The sequence below is a fragment of the Lathyrus oleraceus genome, chromosome 3 (genome assembly GCF_024323335.1).
Source record: "Lathyrus oleraceus cultivar Zhongwan6 chromosome 3, CAAS_Psat_ZW6_1.0, whole genome shotgun sequence".
NCBI classification, from domain to species: domain Eukaryota; kingdom Viridiplantae; phylum Streptophyta; class Magnoliopsida; order Fabales; family Fabaceae; genus Lathyrus; species Lathyrus oleraceus.
Window position 1 is genome coordinate 389016049 of NC_066581.1, and position 8225 is coordinate 389024273.

General features: G+C 40.1%; 1 non-coding gene across 1 annotated transcript; it reads right to left on the bottom strand.

Moving 5' to 3' along the window:
• Positions 1 to 1038: 1038 nt before the first annotated feature.
• On the bottom strand, positions 1039 to 1145 carry LOC127133151 (small nucleolar RNA R71). The gene has a single exon (XR_007807144.1). It is a non-coding gene; the product is annotated as a small nucleolar RNA R71 (small nucleolar RNA).
• Positions 1146 to 8225: the final 7080 nt, after the last annotated feature.

Sequence of the window (8225 nt, forward strand, 5' to 3'; positions counted from 1 at the left end):
ATAGATTTAAAATCGGGAAACTCCTTGGGTAAACTTTCCAAATCAAAATCACTTTTCAACTAAGTTTACGAGTCTCATTTCTTAAAAATAGGTTTACTACTTTAGCATTCTGCGCACCTTTTTTAAGTGACAATAAAAGGCCTTAATTTAAGGGTAAACTCGGTCCTGAATACGCAAAAGCGACAGTTCCTGTTAAATGGATTCTTTTCAAGAGTAGAAAATATTGCCTCATAAGTAGTTCTATTTAGACAATCGAAACATCACTTAACTGACGTGAATTACATGCAACCTGTGTTTACCTGCATTTATTATTTACCGTTATTTTGCAAACCCAATATCTCTTTTATACCGCCTTAGATAAACACTGTAACAATAGTAATCGATAGATTGACGATTGGTCTCTGTGGGATCGATATTCTTTTATATTACTTTGACGTTATTCGTGCACTTGTGAATTCCGACGATCAAGTTTTTGGCGCCGTTGCCGGGGACCAACTTCGTCAAATTTCGTACCCTGTTGTTACACCGTATAGACTAAGGCATTATTAGTCGGTAAATACGAAGAACCCGTAGTACCGAAAATTTAGTAGATCCTTTAGCGGAACCCGAACGTTATACTCGTACACGCCTCTTACTCATCCGAATTAAGAAAGCTATGGCCGAGAATCGCGATAAGAGACCTCTTAAGGAATTCGCCCAACCCTCTGATGAGGAACCTAGTTCGAGTATAGTAAACCCCCTTATACCTGCTAACAATTTCAAACTAAAACCGTCTTTGTTGCAATTAGTGCAATAGAACCAATACGTGGGTCTCGCTACTGAGAACCCGAATCAACATTTAAAAGTTTTTATCCAACTAGCCGACACCTTTAAATCTAACGGCGCTTCACCCGATGCGATCCGTGTAAGATTATTTCCTTTCTCCCTCAAGGATAGAGCACGTTCATGGCTATATTCACTTCCATCTAATTCAATAACTACCTGGGAAGACCTTAGGAGAGTATTCCTTGCTAGATATTTCTCCCTAGTAAGACTGTTGTTCTTCGAAACCAAATAACTAGATTTGCTCAAAACCAAGGAGAAACGCTTTTTGAAGATTGGGAGAGATATAAAGAGCTATTAAGAGTCTGCCCACACCATGGCCTAGAACAATGGTTGATCGTTCATACCTTCTACAATGGACTCCATTATAACACCAAGATGAGCATTGACGCTGCCGCAGGCGGCGCGCTGATGAACAAACCTTATCCAGAAGCTTGTGACCTAATTGAGGATATGGCCCAAAACCATTATCAATGGGGAACTAAACGAGCATCAATAGAGAAAAAGGAGACCCAAGGTGGAATACATGAGGTAAGCTCTCTAGACATGATGCAGGCGAAAATGGACGCTTTAGGCCTTAGGATCGAACATATATCTACAAACACTAACACCGTAGCAGTAGTCCACATAGAGTGCGAACTCTGTGGATCTAAAGGACACGAATCAGCGGAGTGTAACCTTTTGAACAAACTAAATGCCGACCAAGTGAATTACGCCCAAGGTAACCCATTTTCAAACACTTACAACCCTGGATGAAAGAATCATCTGAATTTCTCCTATAAAAACCAGAACCCTATCCAAAATCATGCACCTCAGAGACCGCAAGATTATCAAACCCAAAAACCAAATCAACCTATGTAAGTTGTGCCCCAGAAGTCTAACCTTGAGAAGATCATGGAAAGCTTTATATCGGGCCAGACTCAGCAGAACAAAGAATTCCTAAACCAAAACATTCACGTAAACGAACTTATAACGCAATTAGGAACCAAGGTTGATCAGATAATCACTCATAACAAGATGCTTGAAACCCATATCTCACAGGTAGCACAAAACCAAGCCCCACAAACTACTCATAGAGGCCAATTTCCTGGACAACCTCAAACAAACCCTCAAGGGCAAGCTAACGCTATCTCGTTACGAATTGGGACCGCTTACGAGGGGCCTCAGAACCCAGCAATGAGCGAGTCCAAATCTTCTAAAGAAAATATGCCTACCAACCAAGAAGAGGAACCAGAAGAACCCGAGAAACAAACCAATAAAGAAGGTGAAACCAAGGATAAAACTTACAAACCACCACCCCCGTACAAACCACCAATCCCATATCCACAAAGACTTAAACAAACCAAAGTCAGCAACCAATATCAAAAATTTATAAAAGTGATAGAAAATCTTCATGTAAAGATTCCTTTCACCGAAGCTATCACCCAAATTCCGTCTTACGCCAAATTTCTCAAAGACATCTTAACTAACAAGCGTAGGCTCGACGATCCAAAACCCTTGGAATGTAATTTTATTTCTGAGGATAAACTTGCTAAGAAGGAGAAAGACCCTGGTAGTTTTTCTATACCTTACATTTTAGGAAGTCATGTGATCGACAAAGCTTTCCTAGACTTAGGCGCTAGTGTAAGTTTAATGCCCTTAGCTGTATGTAAAAGGTTAAACTTAGGAGAATTGCAACCAACTAAGATGTCCCTTCAATTAGCCGATAGGTCTGTTAAGTATCCTGTAGGCATTTTAGAAGACATCCCAATTAGGATCGGCCAACTCTATATCCCAACAGGCTTTGTGGTCATGGATATCAAAGAAGACGAAGATATCCCTATCCTTTTTGGTAGACCATTCTTATCAACAGCTGGAGCTATAATAGATGTCAAAAGAGGGAAATTAACCTTCGAAGTAGGGGACGAAAAGATCGAGTTCATTCTTTCGAAATTCCTGATGGCACCGATTCTAGGAGACGTATGTTATGTGATCGATATCATAGATGAGTGCATAAGAGAATTTGATTAGGGAGAACCTAAGATCGAACCATTTTCAAACCCGAATGAAAAGGATGACACGTTAGAGGAAACGGAACCTCGCACTAACGAATGTTTGGATCTTACTCCAGACCTTTCGCCTAATTCTCAAAAACCAGCCCAAGAACTTAAGGAACTACCCAAGAACCTAAGATATGAGTTCTTGGATGGAGAAATGAACCGCCAAATAATAGTTAGTGCCACCTTAAACCAAGACGAGACGAATCGACTCTTGAATGTTTTAAGAAGGTACCCCTCTGCCTTAGGGTACAACATCTTTGATTTAAAAGGTATTAGCCCATCCGTGTGTATGCACAGGATCTCACTAGAGGAGGATTCGAAACCTTCCAGAGAACATCAGAGAAGAATCAACCCTGTGATGAGCGAGGTAGTAAAGAAGGAAGTCCTTAAATTACTGGAAGTTGGTATAATCTATCAGATCTCTGATAGTAAGTGGGTAAGTCTTGTACATGTGGTACCCAAGAAGGGAGGCATCACAGTCGTGCAGAACGAAAAGGGAGAGCATGTCGCTAAACGCATAGAAGGCGGATGGCATATGTGCATAGATTATAGGAAGCTCAATAAGGCAACTAAGAAAGACCATTTCCCACTTCCATTCATAGATCAAATGCTTGAGCGTCTTGCCAGACACTCTTACTTTTGTTATCTTGATGGATATTCTAGATTTTTCCAAATACCCATTCACCCCGAGGATCAAGAGAAAACAACCTTTACCTGTCCCTACAGAACGTTTGCTTACAGACGAATGTCGTTTGGACTCTGTAATGCGCCAGCTACTTTCCAACGTTGTATGATGTCAATCTTCGCAGATTATCTCAACGGAATCATGGAAGTATTTATGGATGACTTCTCGGTGTGTGGATTAAACTTTGAAGACTGCCTTATTAACCTTGAGAAAATCCTAGAGAGATGCGTAGAAGTTAACCTTGTGTTAAACTGGGAGAAGTGCCACTTTATGGTCAAAGAAGGCATAGTGTTAGGACATAATATATGAAAGAGGCATTAAGGTCGATAAAGCAAAGATAGAAGTTATAGAAAACCTTAATCCTCCTAAGACAGTTAGAGAAGTCCGTAGTTTCCTTGGACACGCCGGTTTCTACCGATGCTTCATAAAAGACTTCTCTAAAATAACAAAACCCCTTACCGGGCTTTTGATGAAAGACATCGAATATATTTTCGATGAAAAATGCATCAAAGCCTTTAATCAGTTAAAACAAGCATTAATTTCAACACCCATTCTACAAACCCCGGATTGGACTAAACCCTTCGAAATAATGTGTGATGCTAGCGATTTCGCTATAGGAGCTGTTTTAGGGCAAAGAAAAGATAAGAAACTACACGTAATATATTACGCTAGTAGAACCCTAGATGCCGCTCAATTAAATTATACAACAACAGAGAAGGAACTCCTAGCTGTAGTTTTCGCAATCGATAAATTTAGGTCTTATCTTGTAGGATCTAAGATTATAGTCTATACAGACCATGCAACTATCCGTTGTCTTTTGAGAAAAAAGGATGCAAAACCTAGATTACTCAGGTGGATCCTTTTGCTACAAGAATTCGATTTAGACATTAGAAACAAAAAAGGAACAGAAAACGTAGTTGTTGACCATCTTTCCAGATTAGAGCATTTAAAGCCAGATCATTTACCTATAAATGATGACTTCACTTATGATAGACTGATAGCTAAGATAGATACCGCTCCCCTTGAACCTGATAGAGACAACCTTGGGACGATTTTAGAAATTAGCAAAGTACCATGGTACGCTGATTTTGTGAACTATCTAGTCGCTGATATCATACTACCTGACCTCAACTATCAACAGAAGAAGAAGTTCTTTAAAGATATAAGACACTTCTTTTGGGATGAACCACTCCTTTTCAAAAGAGGAACTGATAACATATTTCGATGTTGCGTCCCAGAAGAAGAAGTCAGAAACATCATAGAGCATTGTCATTCTTCACCCTATGATGGACATTCAAGCACGTCCAAGACATACGCTAAGATCCTTCAAGTTGGTCTTTATTGGCCGACATTATGGCGTGATGTCCATGCTTATATTATCCGATGTGACCGGTGCCAGCACGTTGGAAACATCTCAAGACGTGACGAAATGCCTTTGAAGAACATCCAAGAAGTAGAATTATTTGACGTTTGGGGTATTGATTTCATGGGACCTTTTCCATCTTCATTGGGAAACAAGTACATTTTGGTAGTTGTTGACTATGTGTCCAAGTGGATAGAAGCTATAGCCTCACCCACCAACGACACAAGAGTAGTCATCAAGATGTTCAAGAATAATATCTTTCCCAAATTTGGAGTTCCACGACTTGTCATAAGCGATGGTGGATCATATTTTATATCCAGGATATTTAATAAACTCCTAATGAAATATGGAGTGAAACACAAAGTAGAAACACCATATCACCCCCAGACTAATGGTCAAGTGGAAGTATCCAACAGAGAGATTAAGCAGATCTTGGAGAAAACTGTATCAATATCTAGAAAAGATTGGTCTGAAAAGCTAACAGAAGCACTGTGGGCTTACAGAACTGCTTACAAGACCCCTATTGGAACTACACCGTACCAGTTGGTCTTCGAGAAGTCATGCCACTTACCTTTTGAACTTAAGCACAAGGCATATTGGGCCATCAAGACCCTAAATTTGGATTACCTAGCATCTGGCAAGAAGCCAATCCTTGATATTCACAAATTGGAGGAACTTCGCCAGAACGCTTACGAGAATGCCGTTATATACAAGGAGAGAACCAAAGCTTGGCACGACAAGAGGATCGTGAAAAAGGAATTTAATATAGGAGACTTTGTTCTTCTCTTGAATTCAAGATTACGTATTTTTCCAGGTAAGCTGCGTTCGAGATGGACACGCCCCTTTGAGGTGTCCAAAATCCTAAAATCTGGAGCAGTTGAAATCCGGAACAACTCCTGTAATTCATTCATGGTAAATGGACAAAGATTGAAGCAATACCAAGGAGGTGACATACCCACAGAATGTCATGACCAAACTCTGACCGACCCTCCAGTTCCTACCTCTAACATATAAAGTTCGAATCGTCAAGCTAACGACGTTAAACAAGCACTGCATGGGAGGCAACCCATGACTTCTTTTCTTTTACTTTTACTATTTTCAATTTATATTTTTTGTTTTATATGTATATCTATGTGGAGACTAACAGTTATAATATTTGTGATTTTAGGTGTCCTCTGTTTCTAATCTAACTTTTCAGGGATGGAGAATATCGACACCATGCCAGTAATCTTTCGTGACCCAGTTCAAGAACAACGCTATACCATGCTTTCACAGCGCCCGGTGCTGCCTACCAGATATCCCGACTCGAGCTGCATGGAGGCATTAGGCATTGAGCCTAGTGTCAGGCACTTGTGCAACCAGTTACAGTGGGATGAATATACAGATGCTATGCACGTGACTTACAGAAACCTGACTTTGGAGTTCCTGAGCTCGCTTATCTATGAGCCTTATGTTGGTTACGCCAGTGATGGAGGATACATTAACTTCAGATTGTTTAGGGTAGAATACACCTTCAACCACAAGTGTTTCGGCGACTTGCTTGGTTTCCAAACTGCCTATGATGCTTCGTCCGAGCTCCCCATGAGCTACTTTCTGAGCCGAGACATCGAGAAGTTTTGGAGTGATATCACGTGTGGAGGAAGTCCTGACCCTTCAACCTAGATCTCCAGCAAGATTCACAACCCTGCTTTCCGATACTTCCAGATGATCATTGCCTACACCTTCCTGGGGAAGAGTGACCCTGATATGCATGTGAGTGCTGAAGAGATCTTCTTCATGTATTGTACCACTCAGTCACGCCCGGTAGACTGTGGAGCTTTCTTGATCGAGAGCCTATACCTTAATGCTCGCTCTGCTGCGAGCCCCATACATGTTGGAAGCACGGTGACTCACATAGCCTTAGCCCTGGGACTCGATAGGAGACTATCTCACCTGACGTCCTATTGTAGCTACACCTTGACGGATGTTGATTTCTGTCTGGATCGTGGTCTGATGAGGAGATCTTCTTTCCATCCAGATCAATACAGACTGCTAATTGAGGGTGAGACCATTCACTACTTCACTTTACCTGACCCTCAGGTGACTTGTGTTATTGATCAGGCCAACTGGGCCTATGCCATATAAGGGCAGGGAGAGACAGTAGATGCGTCGAAGATTGCACCGATCAGAATCAAAGTCCGTACCAACAATCTGAATCTCCAGACTCCGAGCATGCAATCTGAATTGGTTAAGCTTCGCATGGAGATAGCCGAGCTTCGCCAGGAGCTTGCTGACGTCGCCCTGCATGTCGAGGTAGCAGTTGCCTCACACGACACCGAGACTAATATGCTGCATGATGAGATCGCTGATCTCCGACGCCAGATCACAGAGCTTCGAGGCTACAAAGTCGAGGAGACTCCACTATATCCCGAGCATTGATGCCATCATGGATCGAGAAATACCGTTTGAATTTCCCTATTTTTCCGTTACTTATTATTCATGTCAATTTTTATCGTTTCCTATGACATTATGCTTGCTTTATTTTTCCTAAGATCTCTGGACTCGTGAATTATTATTGACTCTTCACATACATACACATACATACATACATACATACATACATACATACATACACCACACACACACCACACATATATTATATTATATATATATATATTATATATAATATATATATATATATATATATATAATATATATGCATTATATTAATTATTATGTTTTTATGTCCATTATTTTATTTTGTTTTATTTTGTTTTACTTTACTATTTTATTTTGCTTTATCTTATTTTGTTTTATTTAATTTAATTTTGTTTTACTCTATTTTGTTTTATTTTATTTCATTTTATTTTATTTTATCAAGCTTAAAATCAAAAACAAAAAAAACAGCATTCATAGATACCTATATACACCCCCCATTACAAAAATGAAGACGAGAGGATTAAGGCCCAAGAAGCAAACAGCACAGCCGGCCCAAACAAAATCTGAAGACATGGCGGGCGCCATGACGTAACGGTCAGATTTGCCTTTTCCACTATTTATACCTTCTTCAACCTCTCCAAACCTATTCTCTTTTTCTCCAAACTCCACCAAAATTCATAAAAATTTCCAAGCTTCTCATATTCACTACAAGCCATTACAATTCTCCAACTTCACTTCTCCAACTCTCCACCAAAAATCCATTAAAATCCATTTTCTCTTTTCTTTTCTATAAATACTCATTTTTCTCTACAACCACCATTAATGGTCGGAATGGAGTTTAACCACATCACTCTTCGTTGAGGAAATCCCGGTGAACGACAAAATAAGATTTTGCAAA